Source organism: Chamaea fasciata, unplaced genomic scaffold, assembly GCF_029207755.1.
Source record: "Chamaea fasciata isolate MVZ Bird 193981 ecotype frontalis unplaced genomic scaffold, bChaFas1.0.hap1 SCAF_2, whole genome shotgun sequence".
Lineage (NCBI taxonomy): Eukaryota > Metazoa > Chordata > Aves > Passeriformes > Sylviidae > Chamaea > Chamaea fasciata.
The window spans coordinates 24,394,561-24,415,812 of NW_027094087.1; the positions used below are offsets into that span (position 1 = coordinate 24,394,561).

At 45.9% G+C, this 21,252-nt stretch overlaps 1 protein-coding gene across 2 annotated transcripts in view; it reads right to left on the reverse strand.

Moving 5' to 3' along the window:
* The window catches only part of IGSF11 (immunoglobulin superfamily member 11), a 105,148-nt gene that overhangs the window by 23,828 nt on the left and 60,068 nt on the right, over positions 1–21,252 (reverse strand). Inside the window, exon 1 of one of the 2 annotated variants that reach the window (XM_066175267.1) lies at positions 1,745–1,830. The exons of the other annotated variant lie outside the window; for it this stretch is intronic. The gene's annotated coding sequence lies outside the window, so the exon portion shown is untranslated. Of the gene's footprint in view, positions 1–1,744; positions 1,831–21,252 lie in introns of those variants that run through there. 2 annotated transcript variants of the gene reach the window in all.

Sequence of the window (21,252 nt, forward strand, 5' to 3'; positions counted from 1 at the left end):
TGCTAATAGTGGGAGGTTGTGCTGTACTGAGACAGGCACAAGTCTGTGGCCCATATAGTGATGACTTCCATCAAAGGAGCAGCTTTTCAGAACTGCTTTCCCAGCTCTCATTATAGCACAACCTACTGATGTGCATTTCTGTACCCAAGTCACAAAAACATGAAGTCTTTTCCAGGCTCTAGGAAGTAAAGCACTTCTGCTAGGCTGGAAGACAGCATTGCTCCACACAGCAATAATCCATAACAACAGAGGACAGATGAAGAAAATACATCTACCTTTGGAAACAGGAAATCTGTGAAACGAAACCAAGCTTCTGTTAGTCTTTCGGCAAGAACATCTCTGGCTCAACATAATTACATGAGTTTGGTTCATATTTTTTCTTTTAATCAATCAAGAAGAATGGTGGTGCTGACACCACATCCCCATTACATCTAAAATGAAATAGAAAGCATGGAGGTGTGGGATGGGGGGTGGAGGGCGGGCAGTGCGCAAGCTCCCTGCCATGAGAGTACCTTCCTCCCCAGAGCACTAGAGCTGACAAGGCCATGCAGCACCAATTTGGTGTTTTGTATCCTCTGAGAAGTGAAAAACAGGAGGTGGCAGAGTGGTTTCCCCCCTTGCTTTCTGGATGCTTGGGTTTCTGACAGATTTCTCCGTGAAGGGCTACCCAAAAGCTCCATGGAGCTGGAGTGTCAAACGTGAACATTCAGCACTTAATTTGTGGTGCAAATCCTGTCAAACTCGATTGCGTCTCTTTGCCCCTCCAAGGCATCCCAGGCTCTCTCTACTTCTGCAGGGGGATGAGGCTTTAAGGAATGACCAACTGTTAAAGCAAGGCTGCAAACCGGCAGGATGCACAGCGTATGCTCCAGAGCCAGGCATGCCCTCTCCTCCCGTCCGCCAGCCCCGCATACGCACACAGAGCGGTCAGCCGGGAATGCACCCCAGGAGGCCTAATTAATGAACATATTTGAAAGCTCCAGGCATCACCATGCTGGGAGAAATGAGTGATAACATTAGCATCTGAGCATGAGCTGTTTGGGTTGAGTGAGGAAGGAGATGGGGCTGGAGGCGCTGCCTGGGAAGCATCCCAAAAGCACAGGGCCCTCTGCAGGGCTCTGCCATACTCATCTGTACCAAGTGCAAAGGTACCAGAGGGAAAGGAGCCTTCTAATAATGGGAAATCAGGCAGGATTAAGTGGGAACTCAAAAAGCGCAGCAGATGCTTCTTTCTGCTCCCTGTGAAAGGAGAAAGTGATAATCATGGAAGAAGGAAGGTAGGAAATGAGATAGAGATAGGGAGATACATCAAAGGGACAGAAAAGAAACAGAAGAAAAATAGATAGAAAAACGCTAAAAGATAAATGTAGTATGCTTTTAATTTGCATGATAAAAATAGTTCTCTTTTCCCCACCAATCATCTTTATTAGCAACAAAATTTGCAGCGAGATCTCTGACTAGCTATCTAGCTGTGACAACAGCAAAGCTCTGTAACAAACTGCTCCATGGAGGCTGTGAAAACTCCATCTCAGGCAGTTTTTAAATGCAGGGCACAGGGCTGACTGAGACTTAGCCTGCTACTTCACTAAGCAGAATACAGACCAGAATCATGATGCCTGAACTTCTGGCCCACAGCCCACTCTTATTTTTGGAGAGTAGCTGAGTGAAACCACTGAGTGTCTACTACTTGTTAGAGTGTACCAACATAGTGCTGTAGTGGTACTGTAGTGCTGTATGTGCTCACCTGTGTCCCAGACTATAGTCCATGTATCACTGGCCTACAAAGGCGACCCAAGAGCTCAAGCTTCTGCATGCTTCAACTGTAGGAACAGTCTCCAGGAGATGTGAAGGAGGTCACAGAAAAAAAAAAAAAAAAGAAAAAAGATGTGTAGGAAGTCTATTTTTGCCAGGGACCTACAGCTTGTTCAGCAATAGTGCACGTGTTGTATGTAGCCATGCTGGAAGGGACAACCACCCCAGCGCTTCCAAAATCCCTTCTCAGCCCAGCAACACACATCCACACCAACACACAATACTGAACCTGAGAAGGAGAACATCAGGCTGTGAGCTCTGTCAGGTCAGGTCTTGGCTATGAGCAAGGAAGTCAATGGCAACACCCTGGGCAGGGGAGGAGACTGGTAGGACAGCAACTCTTCTTTCACACCTCCTTCACAACACTCCAGGCACAAGGTACATGGGAAGATTCCTCATTGAAGGGCTTCTTTCTCAGAATATCTGCTGCAACCCAAATTCCAACCAGTAGCCCAATCATAGGGCCTGAGGCAAGACACAGCAGCCACTGCTATGAAAAGGATGGAAAAAGCAGAGGATGACACTGCTTTGTCAGACAGAAAAAGCATGGCTAAGAAAGCACCTGCCAAGAAAAAACATGTACCAGCTCCCCGCAACATTTGTGAGATATAGGCTAGCTCCAAACCCACAAGTATCTGTCCTCAGCAGACACAGCATGTGTCTGTGCTAGGTTTAATCCAAGGAGCAAGTTAAAACCAGCAAGAATGCCACGCTGGGAAGGACATTGTGTACTTTCCTGATGGCAGCTCACAGCAAGATCTGTGCTTCCGCAGTCCCTCTGACTCTTACTCATGTTGAACAAAATAGAAGCAGCAATGTTATCACACCCTCCTTTGCTCAGACAGACAAAATCCCTACATACACTGGTTCGGTGCTATAATCTCCACCAGTAGGTATCAAAGCCCCAGCTCCCAACCAGGAGCAATAGAGCACCTCGAGTGTGTTGGGCTGCAGTCCAAGATACACATCTCTGACAGGTTTATTGGATCCTTATCTCCCTCTTGCTGGCAGGAAGTCAAGACACAGGTATTTGTGACCATGCTAATTCAGTATTTCTCCCTTACTGGCAGGTTTGGACATGGCTTTTAGGGAAGTCTTATGACCACTTTTTGGTTGTAAATCCAACACTCAAGCCCAGATCTTTTGAAGATGTTATCCCAGAGCACCAAGGGTCCACACTGTAGTCCAGGTTGTGAGATCAGCACTACAAATGCATTGGGAAAAAGTGGCCTGCAAAGGACCTGCAGGACACAGCCAGCAGACACCACCACCCACCCTTAGCTGGCAGGTGGGGTCACATTGACTGGGGAAATACAGCAGGCAGGCCAAGCAGAGATGGGGTGCACCAACTTTAACGGGGTTCATATGTCCTCAAATAGCTGAGTGCACCTCCTCATGTGTTTATATAAATAGCACAGTTTCCTTTGGATCTTCCTCTGAAACACACTGAAGAGGACCAGGGGTGAGTTCTCACCTTTTCTTCAGTGCAGGGTTCTAGCATGAGGGAACTGAGAAGCGGAACTGGCACAAGGACACATCTTCCTGTTGAACAGATAATGCACTGAGATCTCTGTGGCCAAAAAATTCTGTTCCTATTTGGGGCAAGTACTGCTGCACCCTTAGGCAGCAGCCTTGTGTTCTCCTCATGCCTCCTTCTCTTTCAAAAACCCCAATTCTCCTGTAAAAACATTTAGCAACTAAATTTCTTTCTAAGACAGCCTTTACTTCACCCATGAAAACATAAAAAGAGGCTGAGCTCTGATAACCACTGCATCCTTCCCTTTATTCTCATCCTTTCCCTTAGCACAATTTGAAGAGTAATGACCTGAACCAACCTCATCTTAAGACAATGGGTGTCTGTGTACTGGCTTCAGTGGAATGTGGATTAACATGGGATTGCAAAATCTCCAAAATTAATGCAACTGTAATGCTGTTAAAATAATGGCTCAGAGGTCAGGAGATCCCTGAATTGAAATGTTTTCCTTGAAATTAAGCAAGCTACACCACATATCCTGCATTGCCTATGATTATACCTTCATACAGAGAATGAAATAGAGTACTGCACATCTGAGAACAAAACCCAGGAATACAGAAAGAAGTCTGTGCGTGCAAAACAAATACTAAGAGTAGATAGGAGTTGCTATCTTCTTTCTTTATCTCCCAGCTGGTACTGATAGTTTGTTCACTGCAATGCCTTTTTTTCTTGTGCTTTTCTTGAAAAATTCATAAAACAAAAATGTTAGAAGAAAACAGTGCATGTAGAACAAAAACTCCTCTGACAATAGTAATTCTACAACAACAAAAAAAAAAACCCTCAGCAACTAATCTGGCCTCAGCCTTGGCTTCATGTAGCCATGGAATGTCACCTTTGAGCCTCTTTTCCAATTCACCAGAGGCCAGGCAAAAAAGCAACAAAATGTTGAGCAATGTGCTACTAACAGTGACAACTTCTTTCAGAGCTTCTCTCCCTGTACAGGTAATGCTCTTGTGTGTATTATTATCATCCCAACTGTCCAAAGAGAAACTGAGCTGCCTGGCTTCAGTTTTAAACACAACACCTCCTAAATTACAACTGCTGACAATTATGGATGCCTATCTTTGGACGAGAGATGACAGCCAGAGGTTGAGTACCTGCAGTTTCTGCTGAAGGAAGGCAGTGAGCGCTGGAGTAGTCCTTTCTCCAGTCACTGTCCTAATGCCATGATGTCATATGGATGGAATCAAAAGGAAAAGCAGACAATATCCACTAGTTGTTCATCTTTTGAAACCTGACTGTTTTCTCCAGAACTTCCCAGGGAAATCCTGACTACATTTATTTTGGCTGGGGTACAGGGCTATTTTTAGGGAAATAAATAAACAGCTGAACACTCATTTTTAATTTTCATTTAGGTCTAGGATTTATATTTTATTTGTTAATTTTGCTGTAATCGCCTTGTCCTTCATTACTCCCTAGCATTCACAGCAGGGGAGATGAGAGTTGCAGGGAGGAGGGTGAGGACTAGGATTCAGTGGGAGCAGTGATGAGGAAGGTACTGAAAGGGGGAAGAGAGTGAGGGGAAAGAGTATTGTTGACAGCATCTGATCCTCCGATTAATGTATTTCTAAGCAGATTAACCAAATCCCAACTGCTCTGTGCCAGGTCTCTTCTCTAAGCTTCTCTCTCCCCCATGTAAACAAAAAGACATTTCCTCTGAGAAAACAACCAACATACTGACCAGAACACTGGCAGGCTCCCTGCCCTCATGTAGCCCAACACTGTGGGGCACAGAAGAAGGGGGAACATACGGATCTATGGGAAAAGTATACGTCTATGGGGGTAAACTCTACTTTTAAGCATATTCTGTGCTTTTTATTTTTTTTTTTTTTTTCACCTCCTCGGGGCTCTGTGTGACTCCTGACTTGTCCATCTCCAGGAAGGGCGTGAAGGATGCCATGATTTTGGAAGATGAAGACAGAATGGCTTCTGGTCTCAGAGTCACATGAGAACTCATGATCTCATGATATTCTGCTTGTGCATAGCTGCTCTCCATGGCATCCACAAAGGGAGGAAGTGAGAGAGAAAGGTGGGTCAGAACACCCAAAAAAGATGTGGTGGAAACCACTAAATACAATCCACTTCTTCCTGCCCAGCCCCACAAAAAGTTTCACTCTGACACCCTGAAAGAAAGAAACACTTCCATTTCTACCCAGTTTTTTGAAGCATTTCATAGTCAGGAGTTGGCCAAAGCCCTGTAACCCTGTATCACTGTCCCTGTTTTAAGAAATTGGGAAACTGAACATAGGCAGAGACTTTTCTGAGGTCATAAGGCAGGTCAGTGGTACAGCCCCAGTCTCATGAGCTGAGTTACAGGCATTTTTAAAGGTCATATCATCAGCCCTGGCTGAATAGGTCTTCTCTAATGAGCCTCTGAATTTAGCCTCCATATTTATTTGCTACCCGATCTCGTGCAGAAACTCCTTCACCAGACATTCTCCTGCCTTGCTGCTCAAGGCAGGTTTGCCATCTCTGGCAGCAGCAGTCACAGAGGTCATGGGACATTTCTGCCTGCCCAACCTGCTGATGGATCTCAGACACCACCACGCCTATTTTCAAGCACATCACTGTTGCCAATCTGTCTTGAAGTGGAGCTTGGAAGGATGGAAAGACCTCCTGCCTCTTCTCCCCTTTTGCAAATACTCAGTGTTTCAGCCAAGGTTTCCTCTTAGCTCTCTGTCTTCTCCTGAGCAGCAAGTGGCTGAAACACTCACAGACCTCCACCACCCACTTTGGGTTAGAAGGGATTCCCCTTGAAAAGGGAGCTTTTTCTTTATCTCCCACCAGGGAAGGAGAGCAGCTCTTGTAATGAGCAGTGAACACAGCACAGTGCATGACACCACTCAGAAAGCAGAGGAATACCCACTTGCTCAGCTTCCTGTCTTGCCCTACTCAAGCCATGGTGGGCACTTTTAAATTTTAGCAAAGAAATACTTAAACCAAAATGCTGGCTTTGCTGCACAGTGACAGCAACATAAATTGACCCTGAGAAAGCTCCACAACACACAACTTTTAAATGAAACATTTCAGATCTTACAGTAACATACAGCATGGTGTTTTCCTATCGATGCCTTTTCATTAAGAAAATCACCAGAAATTCCTGTGCTGGAAATGGAAGCAGGGGTTGTGACAAAACAAGAATATACAGTACCAGTTAAGGATGCAGGGAAGAGATAAGGGCAAGGGGGAAAAAAAAAAAAAAAAAAAAAAAAAAAAAAAAAAAAAAAAAAAAAAAGCAAATGAATTTATGTTGCCTAAGGCATTGAGGAGAATAAGAAGGGATTTACAAATTCATCAGGAGGAGAAGCAGCACCAGAAAGAAGGTGGGTTCATTAATAAGTGAGGATGAGGGTGAAATGAATAGTTCAGAAATGGCTGAACAGCTTTTTTTAAATCTGTCTCTAGCCATAAGAATAAAGAGAGGAATTTTGGACTAGAAAAGAGGGAAAAAAGGAAGTTTAAAAAAGCAGAAACAAAAAGAACTTGAAAAATTATATGTCCGCAAATGAAATAACGCAAGCAACATCCTAGAACTTAATCTAGAAAAGACAGAGACATTTTTAAAAAGCATTTTTCACATCAACAGAACTAATACAGGGCTGAACGTTAGGCAATCTATACATATAAGCACCTGCATAAATGTATGCAGGATCAGGAGCCCAATTTGTTATGGTGAGGCATTGACAAACGTATTATCCCAGTGACAAATAATCTGACAATTTATATTGAGCTAGGGAGGTTCCACAAAACCAGCCAAAAAGCAAACATAATAAAGATTTTCAATAAGGAATAGAGCCTGCAATATTTAATTCTAAGTCAATGTCTAGCCTTTGTGAAATAATGAAACAACTATGTAGGGTCATTAGAATCTAAAGAATAAAATCACGTGAAATACACAAGTTAAAATGTTTTACTTTTTTAATACACATACACAATTAGCACACAGAGGAAAGGCAGTGAGGAGAATCTGAAGTTTCAGAAATTTGAAGGATTTGACACTGCCCCACTGGAACCAAAAGCCCATGGATCAAAAAACTGGCCAGTGGTACCAAAAGAAAATATGTTTTGTTGGACTGGGAAATGACAAATGACATGCCAAGGGGTTTTCATCCATGGTGGCCTTATTAAACCAGTGTCACAGGAAAACAACACTAACTGTCCATGAAATTTGCAGCTGCCACCCTACAGAGAAATTGCAAATATAATGGAAGACAAAGAAAGAGGGCTTCAATGAACACATAGCTTCTTAAAATTGAACATGTGAGGGCAATGGTCTGAAAGTTAAAGCAGAGAGTAGCATGAGTGGGACAGAGGATGATTGCATCTGGACTTATCAAAGCCACAAACTGAACCCATCAGTACAGAAAAAAGAAAACAGTTAATGTCTCTGGAGAGCAGTAATCTAAAAGATGGATATGCAGCAGAAAGGAGAAAGCACAGAAACAGTTTCATTCCCTGAAACTTGAGGTTACAGAAAAGAACCAAATAAAAAATCTTGATGTGCTACATTAACAAATCAGGTTCTCGCAATTTTGAATGGGAAGCAGAGGTGCGTCTCAACACAGCAAAGAGAAGAAGGGAGGGGAGACCGTCCACACCATTTCAACACAACCAGTCCAAGGATTCCGTTTGGTTATTTCCATCATTTTTTTCCTCATCACCAATAGATGAATAGCAAACTAGAAAAAAAAAAAATCACAGACGATTGATAAACAGACACGGAAGAATATACACAGAAGACTAAGGACGGCCAAATGAATACAGTTTGTTAAGGAACAACCCCAAGGCAGTAAACTAAGATACACTTGAGGCATGTGAACACTGCAGAGTGAGAGGAGGTGATAGCTAGGAGTTATGAGATTAAACCAGGTAGAAAAAAAAGTAGACCTTATACCAGGAAATATGTTGGCCTTTTTTGGCTCCAGAATCAGTTTAAATCAGAAATAACTCAACAAAAAGGAAAGAAGGAGCACAGAAAACAGATACTACTGCATCCAGAGAGAGCATTTTGGAGGTCCTTTCCCTGTCTCCCAGTCTTTGCACTGTCTGAGATGCCAACTCCCAAGCCACAGCAGCACCCTCGGTTGCATCGATTTGTCCCTTCCTCCTAGGAAAAGCAGACGCTTCACCCAGTTCACAGGCACTGGGCAAAATTCAAACCACTGCTGAGGCAAACCAGCCTTGCTGGGTGTTTGAGCAGCTCTGGCTAATCTAATGCCCATTAGCAACACTCGTGGTTACATAAAAGAGATACTAAGGCTGTAATTCCACTATTCATTACCATTACCAATACAGCGACATACAGATACATAGCAAAGACCTCCTGTCCCTAGGGGGTTCATGTTTCCAGATGCCTGCTGACCATGAGAAGGGCTGGGAGAGGGGCACAGTTCCTGAATTTCTCTAAGCACTAGTGTGCTGCATAAACAGACCTGATCTCTTCTCCTGGACAATGACAAAAATAAACATTTTCATCTCTCATAGAAATTTAAGTCAGCTCAAACTGCAGGTACACCCACAGAGCACTTAATGCATGAGAAACATCCTTGGGGTCGTACGTATTTTCAAAAAGCCAAATCCAACCCCCGTGTCAGATGTTCCTTAAGAGCCAATGAAGGAGAAAACAAGAGTAATAGTGCTCAGCAGCCCCGAGGGCCTTCAGTTGAGTTGCTGTGAAAGGTCTGCACTACATGAGGCACAGGGAAGGACAGAGCACACTGGAGAGAAACGTGCAGCTTGGTGGCAGCTTGTGACAAATTTGGCTGCCCATTATGCCCACTACTACTGAATGGAGTGCTCTGGGAAGCCTTTGCCCACTTACTGGAACAAATAGGCATTGCCTGTCTGAGAGGAGTCTTCTGGAGGTTAATACACTCCACGTCCTTATTAAATTTATTTCTCATTTTCTGATGGCTAAATCCTGGCTTGCCCTGCCTTCATATGCCTTGCAGTGTCAAGCAGATGGGATGCACATATGTATTCGCCACCATGTATTTTGGGCAGGGCCAGATGCAGCACAGCATTGAGTGTTCCCAGGTCACCCGGTGGGAACAACATTCAGCTGCACGCCCGTGGTCCCACAGAAGCAAGCTCAGCTCTTGTGGGGGCTAGGAGTTCCTGCCTTCCTCTCAGTGCCTGGCAGAAGCACTTGAGCAACTGCAATGCTTTCATCCAGCAAGCAGAAAAACTTCTCTACGGCTCACTTGCCCCACCCAGAGGCATTTTGCTCTGCATCCTGCGACGCCGAAGTTCTGCAGCCTCCAAATTCCGCAGACGAGGGGGCAGACAGCAGTCGTATCGCTGAATTAAACCCAAGCAACAGCAACGATGGTATTGAGGGACTTCTATAGATCTTGACAATTACCAAGTTCAGGCCCTCTGGAGCCTTCCTTCAGTCTCTCAAAGTTGTGGAATTGATCTGGAAACCACTTTATTAATGTTCTTTCTTTTCCTCCCCTTCTCCCCAAGCAGCATCATCATTTATTAATTTATGATTAAATGAATTATTGATTCTCACTGCACCTGCAGTATTCGGCATTGTCCTTCTTCCCCAGAGATAGCTTTGACTGATGTGAGAATGGCAGGATGTCAGAGACAAAAAAAGGGATAGAAGAAACTCAGTGAGTGGAAGACCTCAGACAAGCGTGTTCCCCACCAAAGTGCCGAGCTGCAGATGATGGGCACAATGCACCAGGGCACAGCAATGATGCCACCTTCTCAGACAGCAGTGAAAAAGCCCAGAAAGCTCAAAGCCAAATTGCTTCTGATAAGGAGGGAATGAGTAGCAGAGCTATTCATAGGCATTCAGCATGTGGGGAGGTATTAAAAAAAAAAAAAGTCTGAAACAAAGCAGAAGCTTTTGTTTTTATTCAGAAAAGTCAAGCTGCAGTTCTTTGAATACATCATTGAAAAAACCTTCCAGGCTTTTGGCTTTTGCCTTGCAATTACAATCAACAGATGGTGATTATTTCACAGGCTGGGGCATCTGGTCAGCTCCCAGCTAAACATAAATAAAAGACCTTTGCACGATTGTATCGGGTATTCTGGTCCAGAAACAAAACCAAGGTTGGGAGTTAAAGAAAACAAAATGAAAGAAAAGAGCTAAGTTCCCTGATTTTGGAGGTATCTTCTTTCCAGGAGAAAAGATGGAGGGGGACAGGAGAGAAACAAATACAGTATCTTCAGAGAAACATGCCCCTTGCACAGATGATCAGTCCAGCACTCCTGAAACCAATGTTTCTGAGCCAAAGTCTCTCAGTTGTGAGTTATATATCACTCTTGACCCTTTAACTGGATTTTGCGGGCCAGATAAACTTTCACCCTCCTTTATAGCACATTTTACCCAAACATTGCAATGCAGTTTTCCCCTAAAAAGCCAGGCAAGTTTTACTACTACATCTTAGAACCAAAGGAATACATCAAGGTACTGCTTCTGCTTTTCATCAGGGAAAAAGGACAACCAAGCTACCACAGGAAAATGTCCTCTCCGCACACACCTTTCCTGGCCAAAAGAGCTGCAATATTCTCCTTGAACTAACCACACAGAAAACATGCCCCCAGTTTCTGTCCTTCCTGCAGCCCTCACATCCACACGAACTGGTGCTGGCCCCAACACCAAGCAGTGCACGCTGGCTCTGTCTGCTCTGTACCCACTGCTCACTGAGGGGCTGAACCCACATCTCCAAGGGAACACATATTTGCAGCAGACGAAATACCCCTTTAGGTGAGAGGCACAAGGCTGTGTTTTGGTGGCATGAATTCCAGGATGACAGAGGCTTTGGCCATGAATGTGTGCAAACACCCCCAGAAAAACTGCAATGACCACATCTGCTGTTTCTGCACCCCGATTTTGCTGGTCTCTGTTAGCCCATGACTCTGTTTCATCCCAAGCATATGTGAAAGGATGACAGGTTTTATCCTTGAGCAGTGCAGGCACTACAAACCTCAGGCAGGTAAAGGAAGTTATTACCTGCATCTCACTCTGCACTTTGACAGATTCCCTCAGTGCTTTTCTGCATATGAAAGCAGCTTTTTGCCACCTCCCTGCTGTCCTCTTTGCTCTTGGTGGCTCTGCAGGCCAGCCTCACCTGATCTGCAGAGAAGCTTCAGAGCCCTCATCATTATTTTGTACTGCAGGGTGATGGCTGAAAGTCTGAAAGGCACGCAGCCAGGGCACAGTTTTGTTAGGAAAACAAGGCAAACACTTTCTGTTCCTTCCTTACACATGCCTCTGGGTTACTCAGCCATTATCTGCTAAATTAGGGCCAGCACATCTGGCCTTACGAGCCTGCCCTGTCCCAAAGTCACGGCCAGTCCTGACTTCGTAGCCATGGCCGCGGGGCACACGTGGTTGCCTTGAACTTTCAGCAGCTTGCGTAGAATCCTCGCCCACAGCCCGTGAACATGCAAGCCCCGCTCCTATGGCAGTGCCAGGAAAGGGATGAGGATCTCCTCCAGGATCCCAGCTTGCCTTACAACACACCGCTGGACTGTGCCTGACCCCCTCCCAGGGAGAATCCGCGGAACCTGGCCATTTCATTACATGCCCGGCAGGACTGCGGGCAAGAGTAGAATTAGATGTCTGCCCCTGGCTGAGGAGGAATGAGAGGGACATATTCCAGCCCAATTTATACAGCAGCATCAGGAGGCAATGGCAAAACAGCCCCAGGGTGGGGCAGGTGGCATGGAGAGGTAATAGAGGAGTGAAATCTCTGCAGAGAACATACAAACATCACGGGATGAGGAGGGAAATTAAATTACGCCCTATATGTGCAGGGAACAAGCTTGACTCCGCAAAAGCAGTGTGCTACCCTACCACCTCCTATGAAATTGGTGGACTACATGGCCGTGCCTGGGGCTTCTCAAGATAAAAATGTTCATTTCCTTACAGAACAAGGTTTTGATCTTCACGACCTTACCGGGCCTGTGTGCATTTGCCCATTTTAATTTCAGATTAGCATCTCTCATTTTCAGTACCTAGGGGATTACTGTTTTCGCCTGTGCAGCAAGCACAGTTCATAAAAGTATCGGTTACCCTCCCCCTTGTTCAGAAAATCAAGGCAGATCTGACCAGATGGCACATGCTCCTGCACTCTGTGTCAGGCCGCATTAATTCAGGGGAAATGAACTCTCCTCCAAAACTATATTTATTTCAGACACCGCCATGCCCAGTTGCTGGGCTGTCCTCAGGAAAACCTAGAGCCAGCTATTTTCCACGAGCTTAGCAGGAAAAAAGCACAGCAAAGGCCTTGCTGGAAGTCTCAGATGCCAGGAAGGAGGAATACCCACAGGCTCCCAGGTAGCTGGAAGTATTTCAGTGGCACTTCCCCAGGGCTTTGAGGCAGTAGCTCCTTCCCTAATGCTCAAAGCATCATAAAGCAGAAGGTGCTCCCACACTTCATTGGGCCAAAGTTTATATCTTAAGGCAGTGCTAATAGAACAGCACAGGCTTTTTGAGAAAGTTGCATTACACTGCCTTGCTAGGATCAGGAATGAGATCCCTCCAAGTGACAGAGGAAAGTGGAAGGTGTTCTGGTATGGTGCAGGGTGTGCAAGTTGAGTTACTGTCTTGATCCACCTCTTTGAAAGGCCCACTCCTGCGGGGCATAAGCAAGGCATTTCACCTATTTATAGCTCTGCCCATGCTGCCCATTTCCTTCACCTTCTGCCAGAATAATTCTGCCCATTGCTGGAGACAATACAGTGTGAGTGCTGGAAAGAGTCTGATTGGGTGAGAAACGCCTCTGGTTCTCTCTGTAAAATGTTATTTACTTTCTTACACAGCACATATAACAACACCTAAGTGCTATACTATAATTAGTAAAATCATGCAGAGAAACTATTCATGTGGATAATGATACTTTTCATCCTCCCATGTGGGTAGTTCAAGGTTGAATTAATTCATGTTTGCCCAGCTTTGCGAGATCTATGGAAGAAAGGCTATTGTTATGCAAATAATTATTAATAATGACTGCTCCTGTGCTGCTCCCCATTAAATGTGCTCAATTTATAAGTCAAAGGGTGTTTTTCTTCTTGCTGCAAGGCTAACTGGGCTCCACAAATTGAAATGTTAGTGTCAGTGTACCTGGAAATAGAGGATAACTCTGAAATTAGGGTGTTTTTCTCAGATTGAAGGCTCATCTTCAGGTTCCTCCTTTCTGTCCTACAAGCTATATGCATGACTCTGGAAGTCACTTGGAAGAGCAGTCACACTGCCTTCCCAAGGCATCAAATCAGGCCCAGCTCAGAAGATCTCAACATAGAGACAAGCCCATGCAGAGTGAAATTTGGACTACCAAATACCCTGTAATATGCCTAGAGATAAATAATTATCTGTATTTCACAGAGTGATGCATGAAGCAATGAAGGAACTCTTAGGGGTGTGCTGAGTGCAAATGCACCATCCATACAGTGCTCAAAGAAAACACTGAATAAGGACAGGGATCTAACAAAAGCAATTTTTAAGAACACTGGGAGTTCAATACAATGCAGGCACAAGGAGTTTAATATCACAACCACCATTCTTTGAAGCAGATAAGCAAAACTGCTCCACAGTGATTGCTATGGTCCCATTCTGGAACTGAAAGGCAGGACCACACAAAGTAAGTAGATAAGGAATTTCATTTTGGGTAAGCTTCTCTAGATTTTCAGAGTATGTAATGAACCACACAGGGAACACACCCACAGGACTGTTGCTTAACCAGGTGCCCCTCAACTAATTCTTTCTTTTTTAATCTCCTAAAGCCATGAGACCAGAGAAAGAGAAATTAGGCTGTTACCATAGTCTTTTTGGAGCCCTGTGCAGGCACAGTCTGATGACATAAAAAAGAACAATTCTGTCCACGTGCCATGCAAGGCTCCTTGCATCTAGGACACATCAGCTTTACTGTGCTATTTCCACATAGGAAACAACCTTCAGTGCAGCACAACATACTCCAGGTCCTCATGCACACTTAATTTGATGAGGGATTTATCAAACAAAAGCAAGGATAAGCAAGAATTAAGTCACACCCGTGGCTCCCAAGGCAGTAGTTTGTGTGCATGGAGCTCCTGGGCAGAATGGGCTCTGATGGAGGTTAATGTGACTGCCCCAAGTGATCACCCTCCATCACCAACAAACATTTTCACAGGTTTCCCACTGCACCAAAGTTAGCAGATGCCTTAGGCAAGACACAGGGTAGTAAGGTTTGACATGGATGTTTCCTGCATCTTTAGCAGCTGCAGACACTGGAGAATCTGCAGTCAGAACTCCACCCAAAGAGCATTTGAGGACCACAAGAGACAGAAGTGATGCCTGCTCATCTCCCTGCAGTTCTGCAGATGCAATCCAGCTAACCATCAAGGAAAATTGATTTGTGCCACATGAATGAGCAAGTATGAGGTGAAGGAACTCCTGGAGCTGTGGTAGAAAGAAGGTTCTTCTCCATTTTATTTATCTGCTACCCTGCTTCCACACTAGCTTGATAAACAGATACTAATCATTTCCACAGTCAGCCCGGTTCAGATGTGTGCCCTTCCCTGAGGCTCCTGGAAGAGCTCATGTTTTACACATGAGAAATGCAGCCAGCCCCACTGCTTGCATAGGCATGCAGGTTTGCTCCATCAGTCATCAGTTCAAGGCATGAACCGTTGCAGTCCATCCACAAATACCAAAACTCTTCGAGAATCACACCAAGGTGTGCAGTGTATGGATACTGGTGTTGCTGCCATGAATAAAAGTGCTTGCCCTAAGCCATGCAGGGCAGCGTATCTAGGATATGATACTTCAAGGATTCCCTAGTGATTTCCCCAGGCTGATAGGAACATCCTGGAACAATTCTTTTCTGAACTGTAGCAAATTTCACCTAAAAAAACTCTTTGTCTTGCTTTCAGCTGAGGGAAAGCCAGATCGCTGGGTAAGGTCTCCAGCCACCAACACTTCTTGAACTCTGCCATGCTTGGTGCTGTAACCATTTATTTGGGGAACCTGTTCCAGTGCCCAACTACCCTCGGGGGAAGAATCTTCTTCCAATATCCAGTCTAAACCTCCGCTGATACAACTTCAGGCCATTCCCTTGGGTCCTGTCACTGCTCACCACAGAGAAGAGATCAGTTCCTGCCCCTCCCCTTCCCCTCACAAGGAAGTTGTAACCACAGTGAGGTCTATCCTCAGTCTCCTCCAGGCTAAACAGACCAAATGACCTCAGCTGCTCCTCACATGGCTTCCCCTCAAGGCCTTTCTCCATTCTCGTTGGTCTCCTTTGGACACTTTCTAACAGCTTAATATCCCTCTTCTATTGTGGTGCCCAAAACTGCACACAATATTCAAGGTGAGGCAATACCAGTTCAGAGGAGAACACACAGGGTTTTTATTCCAGCCGAAACAGCTTTTCCTTAGCCTGTTTCCCACAGAAAAGTTTGCCTTGCTGGGGTCTGCTGTAGCAGCCCACTTTGGCTAGGATAAGATATCATTGCTGCAAATGCACTTCTCTAAGGACTGAGAGACTCAATCTTTTAAACATCACACCTGGTCTCTTCTTTAGAAAGTAAAGATCATAGGACACTTTCTGTTGGCCAACAGGTGTCCTGTGACTGGATGAGGAGTCCAACTAAAAGTCTTTCAAGATCCAAACCTTTTCCACTTTGTGTGAGGAAAGCATCCTGTTACTTACACAGCCACAAATCATTACCTAGAAACTTGTATCTCTTAAGGGCTTTAAAGGGTCTTTAGGCCCTTTTGTTGAGAAGAAAACATGAGACTGGTCCATGAGAGAACACAAAGTTGTTAAGTCTAAACAGGTCACAAAAATGAGAACTTCACTTTATTTCTTTTTTCCACTCTTGGACACATTTCTCTACAGCAGCACAGAGGATATTCATGGGAAAGAAATATAACTAAGTTTTTGAAATTACAGAAAAGAAGCCAACACTCCAGTGCAATTAGCCTACAGGTAAAGCTCAAGGTCCTCAGAGTAACATCCCAGGTAAGGATGCACTATGCTGATAAAGCACTGAAACAACACAATTGCTCAGGTTACAACAGGACAGATATTTTCTCAGTACTCTGGTTAAACTTATTCTTCCAAACAGGAACCAAAAGCTTTTTTAGCAGAATATCTGAAGCCTGGTTTCCTATAACTGTCTAGTATGTGGCTGTCCAGGAACTCATGTGAGTTTCTACTGCAGCCATCACAGAACCGAACAATACTTTCCCACACATCTCCAACAAACTCAAATTTCCTGCCTTTCTTCAGCAAGTTACTCAAGCATGACTGATCCTCAGTGACTTTTTATTTAGTTCCTGGTCTCCTGTAGAAAGCACTTCTTCTACAGAGGCCTGTTCTGCCACTGGAGTACATTTACTACTTGGATCCCACTGATCCCACTGGCAGGGAAGAGGCATGCACACGCACACACCAGAGCATGGGTCTGGACAGAAGCATCCAAGAAACAGAGCAGCAGCCTCTTCCTTGGACACAAGTTAGCACTCTGATTGCTGTCTTGTAAGACTGGCCCTGGGGAACGGTTGTGACATATGATTGCAGTGCAAACACTGCAGGTGTTTCCTAAGCTGGGAGATGGTCAGGTCTAGTTCAACTTTCATGTTACTGGTTATATATGAGCAGCATCAGGAGAAGAAACACTAATTAGATGAGTTATGATCCCTGAAAAGACCAGGAAGAAGTGAAACAAAAGACACCTTTCCAGACATGGAGACTGACCACTGACAAGTGAGCAGGCATCTGCCTTGGCACTTGTGTCTATCAGCTTGCACAATACAGTTTAAAGTTCATGATGAACCCCCTCATGTAACAGACACTTCCAGCACATATGAAGGCCAAAAATTTCCCATTACCATGTCTGCCAGGCCATGAGACATGCCAATACTTTGTGCTGTAGCAGAGGCACATGCAAGAGGAGGAAATAATTTCCAGATTTTACAGTTCAGTGATCCCTTAGACTTGTTCAAGAAGAATACCTCTGTTCCCCATAGGTTTTGAGGAAAAGAGGAAAGACCAAAAATATCCCCTGCTAGTCCATCTGTGGAGGAGATCCCACCACAGCCTGGTTACAGCAAACATGAGAAATGCAGGACTTAAAAGTATGGCAAGATGCTTTCTCAAGGGAGGAATGTGCAGTTTCATTTATTTACAGCAGTGCTCCACACTCTTTTCCTGCTCTACTGGCAGCTCAAAGGATGAACAGCCAGTATGAGACAGCTGTTCCAGGACTGGCCTTTGTCACAGAAAAGATGCTGTGAATAAATCACAGTCTCGTGTATTACCATGGCCAACAGGATACCCCAGCATAATTAACCTCCCCATTTTACAGACTGTTCAATTGACACATGAAGCAATGACTTAACCTGCCACGATTCCACAGGCAAAAAATGACCAAGGCAGGAGCAGTAGCCCTCCCTAGCCTCACATGAAGGCACATGGACAAGGAGCAATGAAGAAGGCATGTCTGCTTTCTTGCTGCTCTGCATCATCTCCTTGAAATCCCTCCTTCTGAGTGCAGTCTTGCAGTGCACTCTTGGCACTTGTGTCAGCCCTCCACATACAACATTGATCATGGATCAGGCTTCATAGGATGCTTCCTGCTTGTTTTTTCACTAATGGATATAATTTTTAAAAAGTAAGATGTTGGGGGGAGGAAGGACGGGGGAACTCTGAGTGAAAGCTGCCACTGTGCTCAGTCTCTATGGAAATAATCCACAATGCTAATACATCCTAAAATGGTAATAAAGCCTGTGTTCTCTTATGTAATCCCATAGTAAGAAAGAGCTCTGTCGGCTTGCCTGACAAATGATATCTCTGTAACCTTGGAGGGGATTATTACTAAAAAACACAGGGTGGAAAAACAAAGCAACACAACCCAGATGCACGCAAATCCATTGGATGCAGAAAAAGGACAAACAGCTCCGACCGGCTCCTGTGCACCGGCCCTACAATAGGATGTCTCTGCCGTCAAATGAGGAAAGAATCCCCTGGCAAAGCAGCAGCCCTGCCCTGGCTCCTCCTCTGCTCACAGCCCCTGCTCCCTCCCCAGGCACCTCAGTACCAGAAGTAGGCGGAGGGCAGGTTTTCCCCTCTTCTGTCCTCCCTCCCTCCCTCCCTCCTCCCTCCCCCAAAATGAACATTCAAAGCCCCGGCAGCTGGCCAAATCCAGTTTGCCTGCGTCACCAGTGCACGTGGATTCACATCTGTCCTGCCCAGCGGTGATGGAGACAGGGCTACGTGCGTCCCTGAGAAGGATTCATGCCCCCAAATCCATCAAGTTGTGTGTCAGCAAGGGTGGGGACAGCATTTTCTGGGCACAGCTGGGTGGCACTGTATAGCTTAGAGTTTGCCTTAGGGGTGTAGGGACCGGGGAGGTTTGGAGGTAAGGGTATGCTCATTTTGGAGCTGGCTCTAAGTTTGGCTGATGAACCACAAACCGAAGCCAGGCAACTCTTTTCTCTTGAGCCTCAGGTGCAGAACAGAAATAAGGCAGCACCAGCTGCATTCACAAGGTGAGACAGAATACAGGTAGCTCTCTCACTGCCTCCCTCTACTCCTCTCTTCCCCTGGAGAGAGGAACACAGAAAAGGGTCCACCAGGCCACCCTGGAAACTCTTGGTGGTGCAGGTTTGCTTGAGTAAACACCCCAGTCCTCGTGCGGAGCAGTCAGCCCCAAGCTCCATCCTCCAGGATGTGGCAGCCAGTCAGTCAGGAGGCTGACCCCAGAACACAACTCACATATGAGCAGCAGGCTCTTATCTCAGTGCCAGCAAAAGATGGTGACTACTCTAGAATCTCCTTCCCACAGATCAAAGCATGGGAACAGAGTGGAATGCTGGAAAACTTCCTTGGAATCAAGAGATGACATCAGGCGGGTTTCCATGCCTGATTGAACATTTCACCCTTTCATGTTGTGCTGTGTTTGAGGGAACTTTTATGTTTTCTCAGACAGCAGAAGATGCATTAATAGGGAGTCTTGAATCAAAGAAGATTCCTCAAGGCTGGAAAAACACAATCCTGAAGAAAAAACCATCAATCCTAACACTTAAAAAGATGTTATTCTGACATTTAAAACACATGTTTAATGGAGCAGAGCCTTTATCAGTCAGTGCATGCAGAGAGCACTAATTCATACTAAATGTATGCAATGTGACTGTCTGGAAAACAAAGAGTTACAATCATTATTCACAGCAGTCACATTTTTTTAATTAATAACCTTGTAATTGGTATCGACTTAAACCAACTGATGACAGTCTTATGATGAGCCATTCCCAGCCAAGCTTCGTACCCAATTGCCCTCAGGTCAGGAAAACAGTGAACTCCATTATTGGCAGAAGCTTTCTGCCCCACACCACTCTCCTTCCTGTGCCACAGGGAGGTCACTCCACGCCACCCACCTCTGCAGCCTTCCTCCAGCCCTTCATTTCCATCACCATGGCTCCATGGAGCCTCTGCTGTGCTGCAGCCTGGATCCCACAGGCCAGCATCTAAAACTCCAGCCCTTCCTGATGCCTTGATATCCCTGTGGCAAACTACGATTCCAAAAGGTGAGCCCACTGCCAGGACCCCCAAAACCCCTAACCAATGGCACCCTGGCAAAGAAAGCAAAGGCAAACCCACCTCTCCAGGCACTCGCTTCTAGGAAGCAGAAGGAGCAAATCCCGCTCCTCTGTTAAGACATGGGCTCAAGGGATGGAAATGCCCCCACAAGATCTGCAGGACACGGTAATTTTGGGCATCTCTGACATAACTGCAGTGTGCAGCTTGGACTTGCCTCTCTGAAGCACAAAGGGCAGCACTGACAAAGGGCAGCCTTGCCTCTGCAGCAGCTCAAGCCACGGCCTCACCTAAGACAGGTCACAGCTATAAATAAAGCCCTGGGGCAACATTTCTGTCCTGGAGCTCTTTTACAGCACATTTCGGGAGAAGTTTACCTCCAGAAAGAAAAGCCCACGTCAAGTAAGTACAGAAGGCGCCACAGCAGCTCCTCTGTAAGGCTGCAGCACCAGGCTCGCCTAGGGACTGAGAGTCTGACATCTCTGCTGGCCTCGGGGCGTCCCTCCAAACCATGCCCTGCTTCTCCCCCTTCCCCACGGGGACCGAAAAATTCCCCTTTTCTCCCGAAGCCTCGGCAGGGCGCCCGCGGGGCTCCCTTCAGCGGGCACCCTCCGGAGGGCTTCCCTGCTCCACTACCGGGGAGCAGCATTAGAGGGCAGTGCGCTGCCTTGGAAGCGGGATGTGTGGCTGTGTCCCACCGCGGGGCCGGGCCACGGGCACCCCCTCGGGCACGGTGTCTCCCGGCTGTCCCGCAGCATCGCCGCCGCAGGACGAGGCCAGCACCATCCCCAGGGACGGGATCCCCCGAGCCTTGCCCGCCGCATCCCGCCTCGCAGGCGGCAAGCGGGAAATCCTGCAGGGGCTGCGTTTTAATTAGAAAATGCCCGGGTTTAATTAAATAAATGTGGGGCTGAATAATACAATCTGGAGAATTGCCTGTGCTCTTTTGTTTTGCAATTCAATTTGGTTTGTGCTGTACCCACACTTTTAGTTCTCTTATGCCAAAATCTTTTGCATTGATCTCCCGGAGCTGCATTGCAGAGTTTGCCAGGGACAAAGCTGGAAGCGCTGGCTGTTGAATAAAGGGCAGTTGGAACTTTTCACAGCTGGGGATGCATTGGAGGCAGCCTGCCTCTGCAGCAGAGGATAACATTTTTCCAGATTTTTGAGCACCGAAGTTCCCACTGACCACCTGTAAGTGGAGTTCAGCCACACTCTGGCAAATCAGGTACCAAAAAAGAGGACAACAAAATGCACTGCCCCATCTACAACCGAGGGGAGCAAGCAGGTTAGTATGCACGCACACGAGCGTGCAAGCAAGCCCATAAACCAACACAGCGTCTTCATTCTGCAACCCTGCAAACACTG